The 20,781-nt window shown below is 41.4% G+C and overlaps 1 protein-coding gene across 7 annotated transcripts in view; it reads left to right on the top strand.

Moving 5' to 3' along the window:
- The window catches only part of ZMIZ1 (zinc finger MIZ-type containing 1), a 520,224-nt gene that overhangs the window by 168,885 nt on the left and 330,558 nt on the right, over positions 1-20,781 (top strand). For all 7 annotated transcript variants that reach the window (XM_060694124.2, XM_060694123.2, XM_060694122.2 and 4 more), the window contains exon 3: positions 12,428-12,526. The gene's annotated coding sequence lies outside the window, so the exon portion shown is untranslated. The remainder of the gene's footprint in view (positions 1-12,427; positions 12,527-20,781) is intronic.

Raw genomic sequence — 20,781 nt, 5'->3', positions numbered from 1 at the left:
TATCTTGATTCCCTAGCGGAAATCTTATTGACAACATTTAAGAATTGTGAACCAGTAGGAAACAGCCAAAATAAATGTTTATGTCATGTGTTAATGTACTTTCACACTTATTATAGTCTTCAGGGTATGGTTAGAGATATCATGAGCACCCTTGTTTGGTTGCCAATAAGTTTCTGAAACTCTTTTGTTTCTGAAACCTAGATTGTGACAGACTGAGGTTCCAATAGAAGAGAATATTTGTAGCTCAGGATTGAATGGTGGTATCCTTAGGGCTCTTTGAGCTTGGTGGCTTTTCTTGAAGATGTTTCATTACCAAACTAGGTAACGTCATCAGTGCATCATGAGTGTTCCTAAGACTCCACAGATTGAGGTTCACATCTATTGCTGGGTGATTTTGAACCTGTTATTCTCCCTCAATCAAACCTACTGCACAAGTTTTGGTGGTCAAATCATTCCCTCCAGGGGTGGGTTCTACTCAGGGTGGATTTGATTTAAATCGAGTTGATTTAAATCACAATTTAAATCATGATTTAAATCACTAGTAAAAAGGCTTGATTTAAATCAACTCGATTTAAATCATAATTTTTAAAGAGCAACTGTCATCTCTGCTACTCCTTTGACCCACTGTTGACTCACCGATAGTCCCAGTGTTGCAGAATATACAGCCTCGTGCTACATAACTAAGCTCCATTTCATGCTGAATAAACTAAATTATTTATGTATCTTAAATAGAAAACTATCTTACGATAGATTTTTACCCCAAAAGTTTTTTATTAAAATAAATTCGATAAAAATAAAAAAAAAATCCGATTTAAATCAAAAAAATCCGATTTAAATTTTAAAAAATCTGATTTTTTTTTATTTTTTTAAAAAAATCATTGATTTTTATCCACCCTAGTTCTACTTATCTTTACTACTGGTTTGCAACAGGATCGCAAGCATGCGCTTGCTTCACTCGTGTGCGCGCCTTGCTTCTTGCTTCTGCGCAGAAGCACAGAAGCTTCTGCACATGCAGAGATTGCCAATGATGATATCTGGGGGCAGCGGGCAGGGCCTCCCACCGGTTTTACTACCAGTTCTTGTGAACCGGTCCAAACCGGGGGCAACGCACCACTGATTCTCTCCCAATCCTGGAGGAAAAACAGGATATAAATCTGATAAAAAACCACCTCATAGGTTTTAAGCAGTCAAATTAAATTAAAAATTAAAAAATGAAATCAAATTTTAAAAAAAAGCAATCCGCAACAGACATGCACTAATCTGGTACAAAGGCAGAATAAGGTCTGAGTTTGTTAAATGTTTTTCTTGAACCTCACTCTGATACATTGAACTATGTTTGATGGTGTCATATTTCATGTGAATTCAGCCCATTGTTTATCAACAGTTAAACCATGGCTTAACGTGAAGTACAGCCTGAAACAGGAAGCATATACAGTAGTGGCCAAAATTGTAGAAACCTTTTGGGAAAAGTGTATTTTTGAGGTTTGATGGCTAATAACACCACTTTTCTTTTCTTTTTTTTCTTTTTTTTGAGTTTCAAGATAATCCTATTCCACTGCTGGAATGGCCTGAGAGTCACCCAGACTTTAACCCAACTGAAAATCTAGGGAGCCGACTAAAGAAACTTGTTAATGAGAAGTGACCCAGCAATAAAACCCAGTTAATAGAAGCAACCATTCAATCTTGGTTTCACATTATAACAGCTGCAGAATTAAAAGCCTTGGTTCACTCCATGGGAAGATGTTGTAAGGCCGTAATTCATGCTAAAGGTTACCCAACTAAGCATTAACTGACATGGTGATAATTTTTGTATATCTCATTTTTTCTATGGTGATAATTTTTGTATAATCTCGTTTTTTCTACGTGTTTCACTTTTCTTCTTTATACTGTCACTGCTATGCTAATAGCAAATCCTTCATAAAAGTTATTACATTCTTGATTCAATTATCTTTCCATTGATATATAATTTTATGGTACTACTCAAAAAAAAAAGTGGTGTTATTAGCTAGTTTTAGAAAATGCACTTTCCCCAAAAGGTTTCCACAATTTTGGCCACTACTGTATGATAGCCTGGTGCATCTTATCTGTAGCTGAGGATTTCTCCAGAAATCAAAGTTTGGCATAGTTCTAAATGAATCTCCTGATATCCTTGTGGAGAAATTCAGTGGTGAGAAAAATAAAGTTTTACACTTAAGCTAGAAAAACCAAATGTACAGGTATAGACTAGATAGAAGCTGGCTCAATAGCGGTAATTGTGAGAGGGATCTTGGAGTCCTAATGCGGTAACAGCCAAAAATGGTAATACAATCCTTGGTTGTATAAACATAGAATCAAAATCACATGAAGTGTTTGTACCGCTTTATAGTGCCTTGCTAAGGCCACACTTGGAATACGGCATCCAATTTTGGTCGCCAAAGTATTAAAAAGATGTTGAGACTCTGGAAAGGGGGCAAAGAAGAGCCCCAAAGATTATTAGGGGGCTGGGGACATATAAAGAATGGTTGCTGGAATTGGGTTTGTCCAGTTTAGTGAAAAGAAGGAGCAGGGATGTCATAATAGCAGTCTTCCAATATTTGAGAGGCTGCCACAAAGAAGAGGGGGTCAAATTATTTTCCAAAGCACCAGACGACAGGACAAGAAGCAATGGATGGCAACTAAACAAGGAGAGAAGCAACCTGGAAAGAAGGAGAACTTCCCCAAAAATAAGACCCTGTTTTATATTTTTTTGAACTCTGAAATAAATGCTTGGCCTATTGCCATGCACTCAAAAGCCCGATTGGGGTTATTATCAGGGGATGTCTTATTTTGGGGAAAACAGGGTATCAGTAAGGACAATTAACCAGTGGAACAGCTTGCCTTCAGAAGTTGTGGGTGCTCCATCACTGGAGGTTTTTAAGAAGAGACTGGACAACCATTTGTCTGAAATGATACAGGGTTTCCTGCTTGAGCAGGGGGTTGGACTAGAAGACCTCCAAGGTCCCTGCCAGCTCTGTTAGTCTGTTATTATTCTGAGAAATTAGGCTGCAATAAAGACAAAACTGATGATCCCTTTCTAGCATGTCCAGCTGCAGAGCTCACAAAGCAGCTGTTTATTTGGCAGGGAGATTAAATCGGAAGGGAGTAAACTTCTGACAGGAAATAAGGAATGACCTATGGCACAGCTTGCTTGTGTCTTTTTAAACAGTGACACCAAGCAGCAAATCTCTGGAGAGATTTGTGGTCAGTAGCCCAGAATGGAGGCAAACTTCATCTGAGCCCGGGTTGGAGGCTTTTTCCTCCCCAATAGATCCTCTAGATTTTGACTGGAGGATTGGTGCTAAGGTTGGATCTAGCTGGGCTCTGAAGCCAGATGGAAAGGCTGTTCATAAGAAGGTTGCCAGGAAAATATTTTACTAGGGGAAACCACAATGAAAAATAATCGTGTTTTTGAACTCTGAGGATCAGCTGTGCAAACCGCCTTGTAAAATATAAATTTCTCAGCTTTTGTGTTGTGGGTTATGTCTACAAAGCTCTTTCATAGTTATCATTCAGTTTAAATGCTACTGTTGATGCCTTCCAATTGATTTAACTTAATAAAACTTACAGTCAGATCTCAATCAATGTATCGTTTTGAGTTACTGGTTAGTAACAATTGCTACCAATTCCTATTTTTTTTTAAAAAAATGTATTTTTAGCATTTCTTTCCACTGTTATAGTAAAATCCGATTGGCAAAATAGTGTGAAAAATAAGCAAATTCTGTTCTGTAATGGTCTGAAATATTAATTTTATTCTATGTAGAATAGAATATAAATATAAATTCTATTCTGAAATCCTAAATAGCAAATTTATGAGCCAATTAAGCTAAAGTAAGTTTGTGGTTCTACAGAGAAGCTTTCTTCCTTCATTATTTTTCAGAAACCTTCCTTCCTTCCTTCCCTTCCCTTCCCTTTCCTTTCTTTTCCTTTCATCCCTCCCTCCCTCCTTCCCTCCCTCCCTCCCTTCTTTCCTCTCAATATATTTTAAGTGTGAGAAATTAGATAGCTGTCACTCTAATTTAGGTTTCCCTTCAAATATAGATTGTTTAAACTGCATTCAAGATACAGGAAATGTGAATTTCATCTTATTGAGTTCTTCTACACCAGTGAAGCCTGGGAGATGATGGGAGCGAACAGCTTAGATTTTTGTGTGCATCCTGTCGTTAATGAAGGCAGAAACACAATTTGCTATCGGCTACTTCTTGTATTTTACCCCCATCCCATCCTCCTCCCTCAAGGAGGAGAATCACCCAGTGCGAATGACGTAAACATACCTCTCGATTGTTTTTTTCTTTCTTTGTTTGTTTTAGTGTTTACCTAAAACATAGGTCATTTTTCCTGAGTTGTTTTTCCAAGATGATCTAGAAGGCAGTTTGTGTTAATTACCTAGCTGTAGTGTTTGCTGCTATCTATAGTTGTTTTAAAAGGGAGGGGATTTTCCATAAGCTCTTGATATCATTTGGCTAGAGACCGATTTTCACATTACCGGAGCATTTTCCATGTTCCACCCTGTCCAAAGCTAATGTTAATGCTATTCTTTAACCAAGGTTTGGATGTAGTTGCTGACACCACTGCCGAGTGTTATAAATCAATCCTGTCACTTCTACGACCATTTTTTTCACGCTTAGAAACAAAACACAAGCACTGGGAGAAAATTGACCATAGAAATGAAACCTTTCATATTAACGCGTTTCCCCGAAAATAAGACCTTGTCTTATATTTTTTTGAACTCTGAAATAAGCGCTTGACCTTATTGCCATGCGCTCAAAAGCCCGATTGGGCTTATTATCAGGGGATGTCTTATTTTGGGGAAAATATGTGGTGGAAATGCACAGAAGACAAAAAATACTGGACAAAAAATACATATGTGGATAGAGAAGGTGATACAACAACATATTGATTTGAAACCCAAAATATTTTTGTCGGGAATTTTACCAGAAACTTAGAGTAAAGAGAATGTATATTTGATTATACATGTAATAACTGCAGCTAGGATTGTATTTGCACAAAATTGGAAAAGTGAAGAGATTCCGACAGAGGAGAATGTGATTAGGAAAATATTAGAACGTGCAGAAATGAATAGGTTAACACTTGCAATTAAAGAGAAGGAACAAACTGAATATTATATTGTATGGGAACTATTTTATCGAAGGCTAGAGATCAAATATGAAAGTTAGAAATAAAAGATCAGCGAAATACAGAAAATATATTAATATAATTAAATAAGAAGATAATTGTTACAGTACTACATATGCAATGTATATCGATATTAAGTTAAGAATAGATAAATAATGAATATGGCTGTAAAGCTTAATTGTTATTGCACAAGACATTTGTACCCAGACGACACACTGTTTAATGAAAGATGGATTGTTTGTTTTAAAATAAAATAAAATAAATATTTTTTTAAAAAAATGAAACCCTTCTGATATGAGAACTGGGTCAAACTGATGTATTTTGTCCCTTAATTTATTTAAACCGAATGTTAAATTAGTGTTGATGAGGTGGCAAGTTTTCTTGACGACAATGTAAGAAATGGGTTTGCTATTGCCTTCCATTGAGATGCTTTTTTTTTTTTTTTTTGAGTTCCTCAACTAGAGTACAGCCCTGGAATATCCAGCAAAAAACTGTTTAGCTTTTTGAAGATCAGGGTTGGCTAGATGCTAACACCTCCTCTATAACTACAGTGAATGAAAAACACAAAGCGTGTTAACAGAAGACTCTGGAATTGACTTGTTGGTAGATGATGCTAGCAACAGTTGAAGGTTTGCTGCCAACTAGGCGTAGGGTCTCCTACTTGGGCAGAGGGTTGGACTAGATGACCTACAAGGTCCCTTCCATCTCTGTTAATCTGTTAAAAAAACTTTCTGAGCAGTGGTTCTGATTTTGCTGTAAGAAAACCCAAATAGTTTCTTCTCTTCTTTTCCCTTCTTTTTTCCCTTCCCTTTCTCTTTCCCTTCCATCCCCTTCACTTCCTCTTTCCCTTCCTTCTTCTTTTCTCTTCCCGTCCCTTCCTCTTTTCTCTATAAAATTTTCATTAAAACTTTCAAACAAAAAGTTAAAACTAATTACAACCTAACATAAAGTAGGGAAGAAGAAAGAAAAATGAAAGAAAGGAAAGAAAAATCAAAGGGCAAGCAAAGAAAAGTTGAAAAAAAACATAGAAAAGAAAGATTTAAAAAAGTCCCTTTCAATATTCTTCCCAGCAGACATAGGTATATATTTTATTTTAACCCCTCTTTCTATATATGTCTATGGAGAGTCTCAGTCATCCAGGTCATGGTTGTCCCAAAGGTGCTTTTTCTAGAGGCAACTGGAGTCTCTGGTTTTTTTTTTTCCTTTGAAGACATTTCACTTCTCATCCAAGAAGCTTCTTCTGCTCTTCTGAAGCTTCTTGGATGAGAAGCAAAACGTCTTCAAAGAAAAACCAAGAAAGTCCAATTGCCTCTTGAAAAAACATCTTTGAGGTTTTCTCTCTCTATTTTTATATGATCCAACCTGTCTAATCATCAAAACCACAAGTTCATTTTTTTTTCATGAAGTCCATAAAGGATAGAATTCCAGTCATCAATAATTATGTCTTTCTGCAATCAAAAGAAGTCAGTTTATCCATTTTGGCCAAAACTATCAACTTCACCAATGATTCCTCCATGGTTGTTGCTGTTGTTAGTTGCGAAGTCATGTCTGACCCATCGTGACCCCATGGACAACATTCTTCCAGGCCTTCCTGTCCTCTACCATTCCTCGGAGTCCATTTAATCTCACACCGACTGCTTCAGTGACTCCATCCAGCCACCTCGTTCTCTGCCGTCCCCTTCTTCTTTTGCCCTCAATCATTCCCAGCATTAGGCTCTTCTCCAGTGAGTCCTTCCTTCTCATTAGGTGGCCAAAGTATTTGAGTTTCATCTTCAGGATCTGGCCTTCTAAAGAGCAGTCAAGGTTGATCTCCTCTAGGACTGACTGGTTTGATCACCTTGCAGTCCAAGGACTCGCGGGAGTCTTCTCCAGCACCGTAGTTCAAAGGCCTCAATTCTTTGGCACTCAGCCTTCCTTAACTGGGAATCACGGTGGGAAGTGGGAACACCCACTGCCTATTCAATGTTCACAGAGATGACAACAACAACAAAAAAAGGACAACTGCAGATGTCTTTTAAAACACGTATACATTCACAAGAATACAGTGTCAGCCAGCGCCAGAGCCTGTTGCTTAGTAATGTGCGAAATGGCCTTTGGAGAATTACGTTTAATAAAAGTTGGAAATGTATTTAATTTTAACAATGCACGTGTGGCCAGTTTGAAGAACAGAGGAGACATCTACTCATTCAAGCAGTTTGCTCATTTGGGCAATGGAGAGACGGAATTGTAAATCCGAACACGATAGAAACTCTACTTCTGAGAAAGAGGGAGAAAAAAGCATCTGATACTTTTCTCTTCTAGGGATGTGGTGGCTCAGTGGCTAAGATGCTGAGCTTGTTGAGCTTGTCGATCAAAAGGTCGGCAGTTCAGTGGTTCGAATCCCTAGCGCCGCATAATGGAGTGAGCTCCCGTTACTTGTCTCAGCCTCTGCCAATTTAGCAGTTCGATAGCACGTAAGAAATGCAAGTAGAAAAATAGGGACCACCTTTGGTGGGACGGTAACAGTATTTCGTGCGCCTTTGGTGTTTAGTCATGCCGGCCACATGACCACAGAGACATCTTCGGACGGTGCCGGCTCTTCGGCTTAGAAACAGAGATGAGCACTGCCTCCTAGAGTCAGGAATGACTAGCACACATCTGCGGGGGAGCCTTTACCTTACTTTGCTCTTATGAATGATCCTGGTTTAAAGCAATAATTAAAAGATCAGTTTGAAAAACTCTATCTTATCGTAACCATTTCATGTCCTGGCACCCGAAAAATCTTTCTGTTATAGCAGTTAAAGAGCAGCAGAAGAATTTCTGCTGTAACCACCTAAACCAGGGTTGTCAAACTCAAGGCCCAGTGGCCAGATTTGGCCCACAGGGCCGCCCTGGAAACAGAAATGGACCAGCCCACGGTGCCTCTGCCAGGGAAAATGGAGCTCGGAGGGCCACGCGTGACTCTCCCGAGCTCTGTTTTCACTTGCAGAGTGGTTCAGGAGTCCATCGCAGCCAAAAACAGAGCTCGGGAGCCTGTTTTCACTGGCACAGCACTCAGGCACCCGACATGAGTAACGTTGAGCTAGCCATACCCACAATGGTCATGCCCCCTAGCCAGTGATGAAATGTAAAATTTGTTACTACTGGTTCTGTGGGCGTGGCTTGGTGGTGGTGGGGGTTAAATGTGACTGGGTAGACGTGGCCAACTTTTTTTTTTTTAACTTTTAAAAGCATTTTTTCTACAACCTCTTTGGCTGAAAAGGTTGTTAAAAAGTGCTTTTAAAAGCCTCTGACGATCAGGCAACTCAGCTGGGATTGTCAGAGCCTTTTAAAAGCATTTTTTTTACAACCTCATCGGTCGAAAAAATACTTTTAAAAGTCTCTGACGATCCCAGCTGAGCCACGCGATCATCAGAGGCTTTTTTTAAAAAAACTTTTCAACGCATTTTTTCGGCCAAAGAGGTTGTAGAAAAAATGCTTTTAAAGGTAAAAAGAAAAAGTCTCTGATGATTGCGCGGCTCAGCTGGGCAATGGGAGAGGGCAGGGATTTTTGCTACTGGTTCTCTGAACCACAGGCCACCATCGCTACCAGATCGGGCGATCCGGTCCAAACCAGGAGCATTTCACCGCTGTCCCTAGCCCCCCGCCCCAAGGTCAAACACAACCATGATGCAGCCCTCAATGAAATTGAGTTTGACACCCCTGAACCTAGATCACATCTAGGGACATCTAGAAATGAGCTTCCAATTTGAAATCGAATCAAATCTTTTTTCAGTCCTAAGACTAGCAAACAGAACACAAAAGGGCCACAATTCATTAAGATAAAAGGAAAAAAATGTAGCTATTCTAAAATTAGTTTTAATACTATGGCTTACTACGCAGGCTATACAGCAGTGACAGTGGTCAAGGAAATAAAAGCAGGGAAATAAAGTCAGATTGATCTGATTGTTGAGATAAAACAAACTTAAATGATCAGGATATTTAGTAAAGAGTGGAAATAATTCTTGGTCTGCATAGAAAGGGAAATGCAGGTAGTCCTTGACTTTTTACGACTTTTCTTGTCACATTTGTTAAGCGAATCACTGCAGTTCTTAAGCTAGTAACACACTCAATAAGTGAATCTCACTTCCCCAATGACTTGGCTCATCAGGAGGTCGCAAAAGGGGATCCCGTGATCCCGGGAACACTGCAACCATCATAAATGTGAGTCAGTACTCAAGCATCCAAAGATAAATCGCGTGACCAAGGGGGATGCTGTAATGAATGGTCATAAATCCGAAAAATGGTTCATAAGTCACCTTTTTCAGTGTCGTCGAAACTTCGTAATGGTCACTAAATGTCAAGGACTGCCTGTAGAGAATAACATGCTCTTTCAATTCAATTCTTCCTCCACTTCATGGACACAGTCTCGGTTTGAAGGTTGATTGCTCTCACTGTCAGAAAGTTTCTCCTTATTTCCAGGTTAAAACTCTCCTTGTTCAGTTTCCATCCATTATTCTTTGTCTGGCCTTTGGGTGCCTTAGAAAATAGCTTGACCCCTTCCTCTCTGTTGCAGCCCCTCAAATATTGGAAGACGGCTATCCTGTCTCCCCTGGTCCTTCTCTTCACCAGACTAGCCATGTCCAGTTCCTGCAACCGTTTTTCATATGTTTTAGCCTCCAGTCCCCTAATCATCCTGGTTGCTCTTCTCTGCACTCTTTCTAGAGTCTCGACATCTTTTTTATAGTGTGATAACCAGAACTGGATGCAGTATTCTAGGTGTGGTCTTACTAAGCCTTTATAGAGTGGTATTAGTACCTCCCTTGATCTTGATTGTAGCACTTTGTTAATGCAATTTAGGATTGCATTGGCTCTTTTGGCTGCCGCTGCACATTCCTGGCTCATCTTTAATTGGTTGTCCACTAAGACTCCAAGATCCCTGTCACAGTTACTGCTATTAAGCCTGGTTTCAGCCAGTCTATACATGTACTTTTGGTTTTTCTTGCCTAAGTGTAGGACTTTACTTTTCTCTACATTGAATTTCATTTTGTTAGATCTAGCGAATGAGAAAGTCCTCCTGAATTTTGGATCATTATGTGACCGAGATATCTAGCTGGTTGGAGAAGATATGAAGTGTGAGGGGTCCTGGGTGCTCTCCCTCCCTCCCTCCCTCCTTCCCTCCCTCTTTCTTTTAGGATTTTATTGATTTTCTATTGTTTACATTTTGTTACTGCTTAATAAACACCGTGTTGTCTGTGTTTAATTGCTTAACAATGCTGATTACATTCTTAATCTCCGCCTCTTTTTTTCCAACCACTGGTAAAATAAAGTCCATGTTTGATAATACTCTGCGTCTTCTTTCTGTTTAATCTTCAGCGAAAGTCTTTCCATTTCTGCACAATCCAGTATCTTCCTAATTATCTCTTCGTCTCGCGGTATTCCTTCATTTCCCCAATATTGTGCAAATGTAATCCTCGCTGCTGTTAAGACATGCGATATTAAATATGTACTTTGCTTGTCAAGTTTTCCTGATGTTATCCCTAATAAAAACAGTTCAGGTTTAAAATCTATATGTTTTCCTATCGTCTTTTCAAACCATTTATGTATGTTTCGCCCCAGGTGCTCTCTGAGCTTGCTTGTTTTCTTGCAGATGTTTCATGACCCAACTAGGTAACATTATCAGTGCTAGTAAGGAGTGGGGTTTGCTGTCAGTTTATATTCTGATGGCTGTGTGGGTGGGGCGGTCTTAGAGATTCTTTGGTTTACTGTTGGCTCTTTGGCAGTTCCTTGATTGGGGTGTTGTTTACTTGATTGTGGGTCTGATGTTAACCTTGGAGTTCATCTATGCTGATATGGGTGCTGATGGCTGGTGGAGAGGTGCTACGGTCTTTTTTGTTCTCTTTTGGGCTGGTTGATTGTCTCTTTTGCATAGTCCAGGGATCGGCAACCTTAAATACTCAAAGAGCCACAAAGGTCCTAACCGGAAGCCCCGCCATTCAATTCTGGAGCTGACCGGAAGTCTGGTTCCCCCACCATAGAGTCTCCTCCTAGCGTGGCATCCTTTTTCCTCTCCCTGTCCTAACTGAAAGCCCTATCAACCATGGAGCCGACCAGCGACAAGGAGCTGCAGCAGAGGGATGAGCCACATGCAGCTCCAGAGCCGCAGGTTGCTGACCCCTGGCATAGTCTATAGATGTTGCTAATGTATATGTGTCTATTGATGGCTGATTTGTCAGAGTGCCAGGCTTCTAGAAATTCCCTGGCATGTTTAGACTTGGCGTGGTCTAGGATGGTCACATATGAAACAATGGTTAAATCTGTATATATGTTTTGAAATCAAAGAATTTTCATTATGTCTTCGGACTGCCAGTTGGTGTTCATGGATGACTTCTGCCAGTCTTCTAGCTTTTTGTCCTCCATAGTGGTTGTTGTAGTCCTTACATGAAGATATGAAGAGTAGCTCCAATCCCATTACAGGTAGTTCTTGACTTACAAGCGTATGTTCGAAATTACCTCACTGAAAAAGGTACCTCACACTTACGACAACCATTGCAGCATCCCCATGATCCAAATTTCAGAGGCTTGGCAACTGACTCATATTTATGACAGTTGCAGTGTCATAAATGGAAGGACAAGGGGAGACATGATAGCAGTGTTCCAATATTTGAGGGGCTGCCACAGAGAGGAAGAGGTCAAGCTACTTTCCAAAGCAACCTAAAGGCCAGCCAAGGAACAATGGATAGAAACTGATCAAGGAGAGATTTGACCTGGAAATAAGGAGAATTTTTTTGACAGGGAAAACAATCAACCCATGGAATAGCTGGTCTTCAGAAGTTGTGGGAGCTTCATCACTGGAGGCTTTCAAGAAGAGACTGGACTGCCATCTGTCAGAAATGGTGTAGGGTCTCCTGCTTGGGCGGAGCATTTGGACTAGATCACCTACAAGGTCCCTTCCAACTCTGTTAATCTGTATCTCTTTCCCGGGATCATGTGATCCCCTTTAGTGACCTTCTGACAAAAAAAGTCAATGGTGGGAAACCAGATTTACTTAACCACCCTGTTACAACCGCCATGTTTCACTTAACATCTGTGGCAAGAAAGTTTGTAAAAAAAACCCCTTCACCACTGCCTCGCTTAGCAGTGTAAATTTTGGGCTCGATTGTGGTTGTAAATCGAGGACTATCTGTATTGATAGAAGTTGGGAGGGCATGATATTGAGAAGAATCACATTCTTTAGTCAGTTTTCTCAGAGGATTGTTGAGACAAGGTTCACATGGAATAATATTTAAACATTTTCTCTTCTTTTCTTCCCATCCAGAAAGCATCTGAGGAGCTTATTGTACATGATCGCATTTGCCTTTGTTAACAACAAGCAAGTGGGAGAGATAACTCAAACCAGCAATTTTACTCCTAAATGGTGAGTCATCCAATCCACAGTCATACAGAGTATTATAATATCATTGGATTATGTTGCTCTATTTACAGGGGTTCAGATTTATACAGAAATAGCAAGTGATAGTAACTGTTACTAGCATGATTTGACCATTCTGATTACTTTTTTTTGAAAAAACATACATTTTCCAAAAATTAATATGGCTAATGTAATTTTTAATTAATAATCTGCTTTTAAATAATTAAAAAGACTTTCGACATCATTGGTCATTGACGGATATTGCTGTATATCAGATGAAGGGAATTTTTATACATTTATCTTCCAGTCAAGCTTCAGATGTTAGTCTCTGTTTAGAAGCGAGGAATAGTTTTGTGCAAAAAAGTTTGCTCCAGACACAATGACAAACCGAGGAATTTAAGCTTCCTGTTTCTCCCTAGATAAAGGAAAGAGTTAGGAGAAGAAGCTATTGGAATTGAAGGTTGGCCATTAATCATTGGGATGGCAGTTTGTTGATGGGTTTGAATTAACCCTGAGAGAAACTGTACATTATGAATGTCTTTATGGCACCGTTATTGATAAATTGTGGGATGTTTGGGGTTTGGCGCTACAATTTTGAGGCTGGGCAAATGTTTCTCCTTTTTCATTTTGGGTCTCATGATGCTCATGATTAGCTTATGAACCGCAAGATTTTACTAGCCATGACCAGAAAAAAAGAAGCTAGATTTGGTCAAATTCAGTTTAGATAATTTTGAATCTCTGGGTCCTCCAGTGATGATGGCAGAATCTCCCTTGAGGTAGGACAAGCAACAATGGATGGAAACTAATCAAAGGGAGATGCAACCCAGAACTATGGAGAAATTTCCTGTCAGTGACAATAATTAATCAGTGAAACAGTTTGCCTTCAGAAGTTGTGGGTGTTCCATCATTGAATCAGAATAGAGCTGGAAGGGACCTTGGAGGTCTTCTAGTCCAGCCCCTTGCTCAAGCAGGAGACCCTATACCAGTGATGGCTAACCTTTTTGCCATTGCGTGTCAAAAGTGGGGGAAGAGGGGGGGTCGTGTGCGTGTGTGCCCACATCCATAATTCTATGCACCCCGGCCCCCCACGCATGCGTGCATGACCCCTCCGCACTTCTCCTGCTTTTGGCACGAGATGGCCCGGTGGGCCCAGTAGGCCCGTTTTTCGCCCTCCCCAGGCTCCAGAGGCTTTCCTGGAGCCTGGGGAGGGCAAAAACAGCCTTCCCCACCATTCCGAGGTCCTCCAGAGGCCGGAAATGGCCTGTTTGCCAACTTCCGGTGAGCCCAGAAGGCCTGAAAACCAGCTGGCTGGCGCGCACATGAGTGCCAGAGCTGAGCTTGTGTGCCCACCGATATGGCTCTGCGTGCCACAGGTTCACCATCACGGCCCTATACCATTTCAGACAAGTGGCTATCCAGTCTCTTCTTAAGAACCTCCAGTGATGAAGCACCCACAACTTCTGAAGACAAGCTGTTCCATTGGTTAATTGTCCTCATTGTTAGGAAGTTTCTCCTTAATTCCAGGTTGCTTCTCTCTTTGATTACTTTCCATCCATTGTTTCTTGTCTTGCTTTCTGGTGCTTTGGAAAACAAGTTGACCCCCTCTTCTTTGTGGCAGCCCCTCAAACACTGAAACACTGCTATCATGTCCCCCCTCATCCTTCTTTTCTCTACACTAGCCATACCCAGTTCCTGCAACTGTTCTTCATATGTTTTTGTCTCCAGGCCTTTAATCATCCTAGTTGCTCTTCTCTGCACTTTTCCCAAAGTCTCAACATCTTTTTTTGTAATGTGGTGACCAAAATTGGATGCAGTATTCCGGTTGTGGTCTTACTAAGGTTTTATGAAGCGCTACTAAATTCTTCACGTGATTTTGATTCTATAGAATCAAATTCTACTGGAGGCTTTTAAGAAGAGACCTTTGTCTGGAATGCTTTAGGGCCGTGATGGCAAACGTTTGGCAGGCGTGCCAGAGGTGGCACGCAGAGCCCTCTCTGTGGGAACGCACACCATCGCCAGCTGCTGTTCTGCTTTCTGGCATGCACATGGGTGCCGGCCAGCTGGTCTTCACTGGCTCTGGAGCACCGGAAAACGGCTTGAAAAACAGGCAAAAAACAGGCTGTTTTCTGGATCTTTTGGAGGGCATTTTTCAGACCATTTTCAGGCCATTTTCTGGCTATTTACGAGCCATTTTTAGGCCAAAACTGGCCCGATGAACAGCCCAAAAAACAGCCTGAAAATGGTCTAAAAATGGTCTGGAAAAGCCCCCCAAAATGGCCAAAAAACAGCCAAAAAACAGGCATGCGCACACTGGCCATCTGGTCTTCAGTTTTCCAGTGCTCCACCGCGCACACATGCACACACATGCATGCACATTGCATGCATGTGGTGCCAAAAAGATTTGCCATCATTGGTCTAGGGTCTCGTGCTTGAGCAGGGAGTTGGATTAGAAGACCTCCAAGGTCCCTTCCGACTCTGTTATTCTGTTACTCTAATAAATGTTCAGTGTTATTGTAAAAGAAAGGTGAGGAGAATAATTTAGCAGAAGGGAACTTATTGGCTAAGGGCGTATAAGGGCCTAATCCGGCTAAGAAGGAACTCATCTTTTGAGACCATCGACACAAGCTGATGCTTTCATTGTTCCTTTGTTGGGAGCTGCTTGGTACCTTTCAAGAAAGAGGCACAGAGGGCAATTCTGAGGGCACAGGGGGGCTTCCTGTGGTTTTTAGTATTAAATCGTCTTCATGCTTCAGTTGAGTGCGCCGGATAGGAGTCTGCAGATGGCTTTGAGGCAATTCATCTATTTATCTTCCTACTGCCTCTAAGTTACCTTGAAGCAAAAGAGGATGGTTGCTAAGCAACTGCTCAAATGCCTTCTCTGGCTTCTAAGATAATCATTAGACCAGCTGTCTGAAAGACGAGAACATCTGCAGGAAACAGGGGTTAGATCTGGCTTAATATGCTGACCCTCATAAATAGGCAGGCCTAATGATAAGCTAGCATGGAAGTCTAACCCCCCCCCCCCGAAAAAACATCTCTCTTACTACTCTTCTGTGAAACTCAAGGAGGTTATTTTTAACATCACTCCTTTCTTCTCGTATATTTTATTGCTCCTCGGCAAAATTCAAGCTTGGAGATCCCAATTTACTTGATGGCCTTGAAAGTTTGTCCTTGTGTTTAGTACCTGTGCTGGAAAGTCCTTGACTTGCAACAGTTCTAAATCAAGGGAGCCTCGGAAAATTACAATGGCACTGAAAAATGAGACTTATGACCGTTTTTCACACTTACGACCGCTGCAGCATCCCCACAGTCCCGTTGTCAGATTTCGATGTCATCTCAAATAAAATAAATTGCATTTTCAAACAAATAGTCTTTGAAGAAATCTTTCATTTTATTAAGCACGACAACCTGTCCCCGATTGTGGCGTAGCCAACTCTGACTTCCCGACCCCAAACCTTCCCTTTCCATTCCCCAATTCTCTGTGTCTCATTGGCCCTCTTCCAAATCACTCTCCCCATATCTACTACTTCAGCTCCCAGGAATGTTCCCTCTCCCATCTCATCTCCTAGGAGATATTATCTTCAGGGAAAATAAGTAGGTTAGAAGTCAAGCGTCCTCTTGCCAGCTGCCCCCTCTTCTCCTTCTTATGTCAGCACTAGAGTAAATGCAGGTTGAAGTGCTGACACCCATGATCAAAATTCGGATGCCTGGCAATTGGTTCGTGTTTAGGATGGTTGCAGTGTCCTGGGCAGGGGTGGGATTCAAAAATTTTAGCAACCGGTTCTCTGCCTGGTTGCTGGGTGGGCATGGCCATGGTGGGCGTGGCCTACTTGGCCTCCTGCACCACGGTGGGGGAGGGGAGTGTTTTCACCCTCCCCAAGCTCCGGAGGCTTTCCTCGAGCCTCTGAGAGGGCAGAAACGGTCTCCCCCAGGCTCTGGCAGCCCTCCAGAGGCCGAAACAGGCCCATTTCCAGTCTTCCAGAACTTCCGGGAGGCCCATTTTTTGACCTCCCAGAGTCTCCATGCGGACACTGCACTTACCTGGTATCCAAAACGGGCTGTGTGGAGACTCCTGGGAGGGGCAGGGTGGGGTGGGAGGGGCCAGCCAGTCCTTGCAACTACCGGTTCAGCGAACCAGATGTAAAAGTAGCATCCAGTTTGCCCGAACCGGTCTAAACCGGTTGAATCCCACCCCTGGTCCTGTGATTCCCTTTTGCGGCCTTTTGACAAGCAAAGTCAACGTGGAAATCCAGATTTCACTTCACAGCAGTGGTACTAATTTAACAACTGCAGTGACTACTTAACCATTGTGGCAAAAAGCTTGTAAAATAGGGCAACATTCACGTAACTGTCTCGCTTCTAAGCCACAGAAATGTTGGGCTCAATTTGGTCGTAAGTCGAGGAGTACTTAATGTACTAGGATGGAAAGATAAATACTGTAAGCTAATTATGTAATTTAAACTCCTATTCCAGGAGTGGCTGGTATAGAGCATTTATTGTAATTTATGAATTAGGATGATAATCATGTACCTTTCAACGTATTAAAAAAAAATATGAACTTATGGAAACAGTCAGTTGATTGGGCATCTTAGCCTGGTACCCATTACAGTTTAATCACTGAATGTTTAATGTTAAAAAAGTTTAATGTTAAAAAACATTAAAAGCAGCTTTATGCAAAAGAAAATAGGTAGGAGAAATGTTGTGTATAAATGCTCTATTAAGCAGTCGGAAATCCAAGCAATTTTTTTTTTCTGAATAATTAGCTCCCTTTTAACTGATTAACAAATAAATCCATTGATTTAAAACTAAAATACAAGTTTAATACAGATGCTTTCTTGAAGTGCTGGGAGAAAAAAGGCATGCTTAATTTAAACAAAAACAAAAGGCTATTTTCTGTTTAGTTTTCAGTTGAAATAATGTTCCAGAACCACCCTGGCTTGAAAATAAATGCCTTGTTCTAGATTCAGTTGTGGTAGTGTGTAGTGAAAGATGTCTCTGACCACATCGCTGGTACAGATACAGATTAACAGAGTTGGAAGGGACCTTGTAGGTCATCTAGTCCAACCCCCCACCCAAGCAGGAGACCCAATACCATTTCTGACAAATGGCAGTCCAGTCTCTTCTTGAAAGCCTCCACTGATGAAGCTCCCACAACTTCCAAAGGAAAAAGCTGTTCCATGGGTTGATTGTTCTCCCTGTCAGAAAATTTCTCCTTATTTCCAGGTTGAAATTCTCCTTGATCAGTTTCCATCCATTGTTCCTTTTCTGGCCTTCAGGTGCTTTGGAAAATAGCTTGACCTCTTCCTCCCTGTGGCATCCCTTAAATATTGGAACACTGCCATCATGTCTCTCCTGGTCCTTCCATTTATGACACTGCAACTGTCATAAATATAAGTCAATTGCCAAGCCTCTGAAATTTGGATCATGGGATCATGGGGATGCTGCAATGGTCGTCGTAAGTGTGAAACTTTTTTCGGTGATACAATTTCGAACATACGCTTGTAAGTCAAGGTACCTGTAGTGGGATTCGTTGTCCTGGTATGAGCAATCCTCTTATTTCTGGGCCCTTAATACCCATTGCTAACATTAAACTATTGGAAGGGAATTTGACGCAATTAGAATATAGAATAATAAGGTTGGAAGGGACCTTGGAGGTCTTCTAGTCCAGCCCCCTGATTACATTTTCTGGCTGTGCATTTTCTTCTTGAAAACCTTCAATTCTAGGTTGGATCTCTCTATAATGAACTCTTACTTATTGTCCAGGTTTTATACAGAGCAAATTGACTCCCTCTTCTCTGTGATAGCCCTTCAAATATTGGAAGTCGGCTATCATGTCTCCCCTAAGCCTTCCCTTCATTAGACTAGACCTGTTATGGTGAACCTATGGCATGCGTGCCAGAGGTGGCATGCAGAACCGTCTCTGTGGACACACGTGCTGTAGCCAGCTGCTCTTCTTGTTTCCGGTGTGCACATGCGTGCCATCCAGCTGGTCTTTGCAAATGCCAGAGCGCCAGAAAACGGCCTGAAAATGGCCAACAACTAGGCCATTTTTTGGGCCATTTCTGGGCCGTTTTCGGGCCATTTTTCTGGCCATTTTCAGTCCATTTTTCGGGCCATTTTCATCTTGTTTTTTGGGCCATTTTCAGGCTGTTTTTCAGACCATTTTCCATGCTGTTTTCAGGCTGTTTTTTGGATCATTTTCAGGTTGTTTTATGGGCTGTTTTCAGGCCATTTTTTGAAACGGCTCAAAAAATGGCCTGGAAATGGCCAAAAAATAGGAAAGCATGCGCCGGCCAGCTGGTCTCTGGGTTTCGGTGCTTGGGTGCATGCACATACACGCATATGCATGTTTATTCCAGTTTTGGCACTCGGTGCCGAAAAGGTTCGCCGACACTGGAGTAGACATACTCAGTTCCTGCAACCATTCATTGTATGGTTTTAAGTCTCCAGAGCCCTTATCATCTTTGTTGCTTTTCTCTGCACTTTTTCTTAGGGTCTCAACATCTTTTTTCATTTTTGGTATTGTGGTAACCAGAACCTGACACAATATTGGTGGTCTCACCAGTAAATTAGTACTATAACTTCACATTAGTTCTAGTAAGTCTACCTCAACTGTTGGAGAACACATGGAGAACTGTTCTTCATCTTGATATGCCCATCACTCTTCCAAGGACAGTCCAGCAATATCCTTGATCCTATCCATCCTCTTCACCCAGTGTTGTCCCTCCTTCTTCTATTTATCTCAACCTTACCAAACGCAGCTCTTTTTCTTTCTTTCTTTTTAATATATGTTTTATTGATACATTTTTCTTTTATAAACATAAAAAAATTCAATGTCTATCTGAACAGCGTGTTGTCTGGGCACCATTGATTTTAAATAAATATACAACAATAACCATAATCATACTAGTAATCTTAATAAACATATCAATATTAATCATAAAATAATAATACAGTTAGTTTATCCATCTTACAGAATTTTCAATACACATTTTTGTTATCTTTTTTTGATTCTGCTCAGTTTCTAACCTCTGTTCCTATTGGTTAACCATTGGTAAAATAAATCCAATGTTAAAAAAGTATTCTGTTTCTTTTTTTTTCTTTTATCTTAAGTATCGATCTATCCATCTCAGCACATTCTAATATTGTTTTTTTATTACACTGTCATCTGTCGGGACCCTCATCATTTTCCCATTGTTGCGCAAACACTATTCTATTTTTAAGTAGCTGGACACCTGTGCTTTGCTACAAAACTATGTGATCGGGTGTGATAAATTGACACTTAAAGCCTGAAACTTAATGTAGAATGTGTACCTCTGTAGCATCTGAGCATGTTGATATAAGGCAACTGGCAGTTGGGACAGAGTTCTTTTCAGGTGGGGAGGGAGAGTAGAACGTCTAACCCCATGATGACGAACCTATGGCACGCATGCTACAGGTGGCATACAGAGCCATATTTGCGGGCATGGGAGCATTGCCCTAGCTCAGCTCCAGCGCACATGCACGCGCCAGCCAGCTGATTTTCAGGCCTTCCGGGCCCACCAGAAGTCAGGAAACGGGCTGTTTCTAGCCTCCGGAGGGCCTCCGGGGGGTGGGGAAGGCCGTTTTCACCCTCCCCAGGCTCCAGGAAAGCCTCTGGAGCTTGGGGAAGGCGAAAAACGGGCCTACCGGGCCCACCGTTAACCTTTTTGCTGTCGTATGCCAAAAGCTGGGTGAGCGCAGGGGAGTCGTGGGCGCATGTGGGGGGGACAGGGCCTGGGGGGGCATTGAATTATGGGTGTGGGCATGTGCGCACGCGACCCCCCCTGCGCTCTCCCCCGCTTTTGGCACGCGACGGCAAAAAGGTTAGCCATCACTGGTCTAACTCCTTAGCAGCAGAGCGTGTTAATAATAATATAAGAAATACTAATGATCTGATGGTCATTTTGAAAAATCCTTTCTTAGCGAGCACCTAGAAGCTAAAAGGAACATACATGCCAAATTTCAAGTTTGTAGGATTTACTGTTCTGGCGATTTCGTGATGAGTGAGTGTTATTTGGCTTTTAGATAGATAGATAGATAGATAGATAGATAGATAGATAGATAGATAGATAGATAGATAGATAGATAGATAGATTTTGCATATAGTAACAAACCCAACTCTTTTTCTATGCCTCCATTGCTTTTACCCATCTATGCATAAGGCAAGACTGGAGTCAAAACAGCCTATCTCTGTTGCATATGCGTTCCTCAAATCCATCTGAGTTGCTATTTACCCTTTT

This window comes from Pantherophis guttatus, chromosome 6, assembly GCF_059756535.1.
Source record: "Pantherophis guttatus breed Tessera chromosome 6, ASM5975653v1, whole genome shotgun sequence".
NCBI lineage: Eukaryota > Metazoa > Chordata > Lepidosauria > Squamata > Colubridae > Pantherophis > Pantherophis guttatus.
Note: the sequence above shows the minus strand (reverse complement) of the source record. Positions and strands in the feature narration are given on the sequence as shown.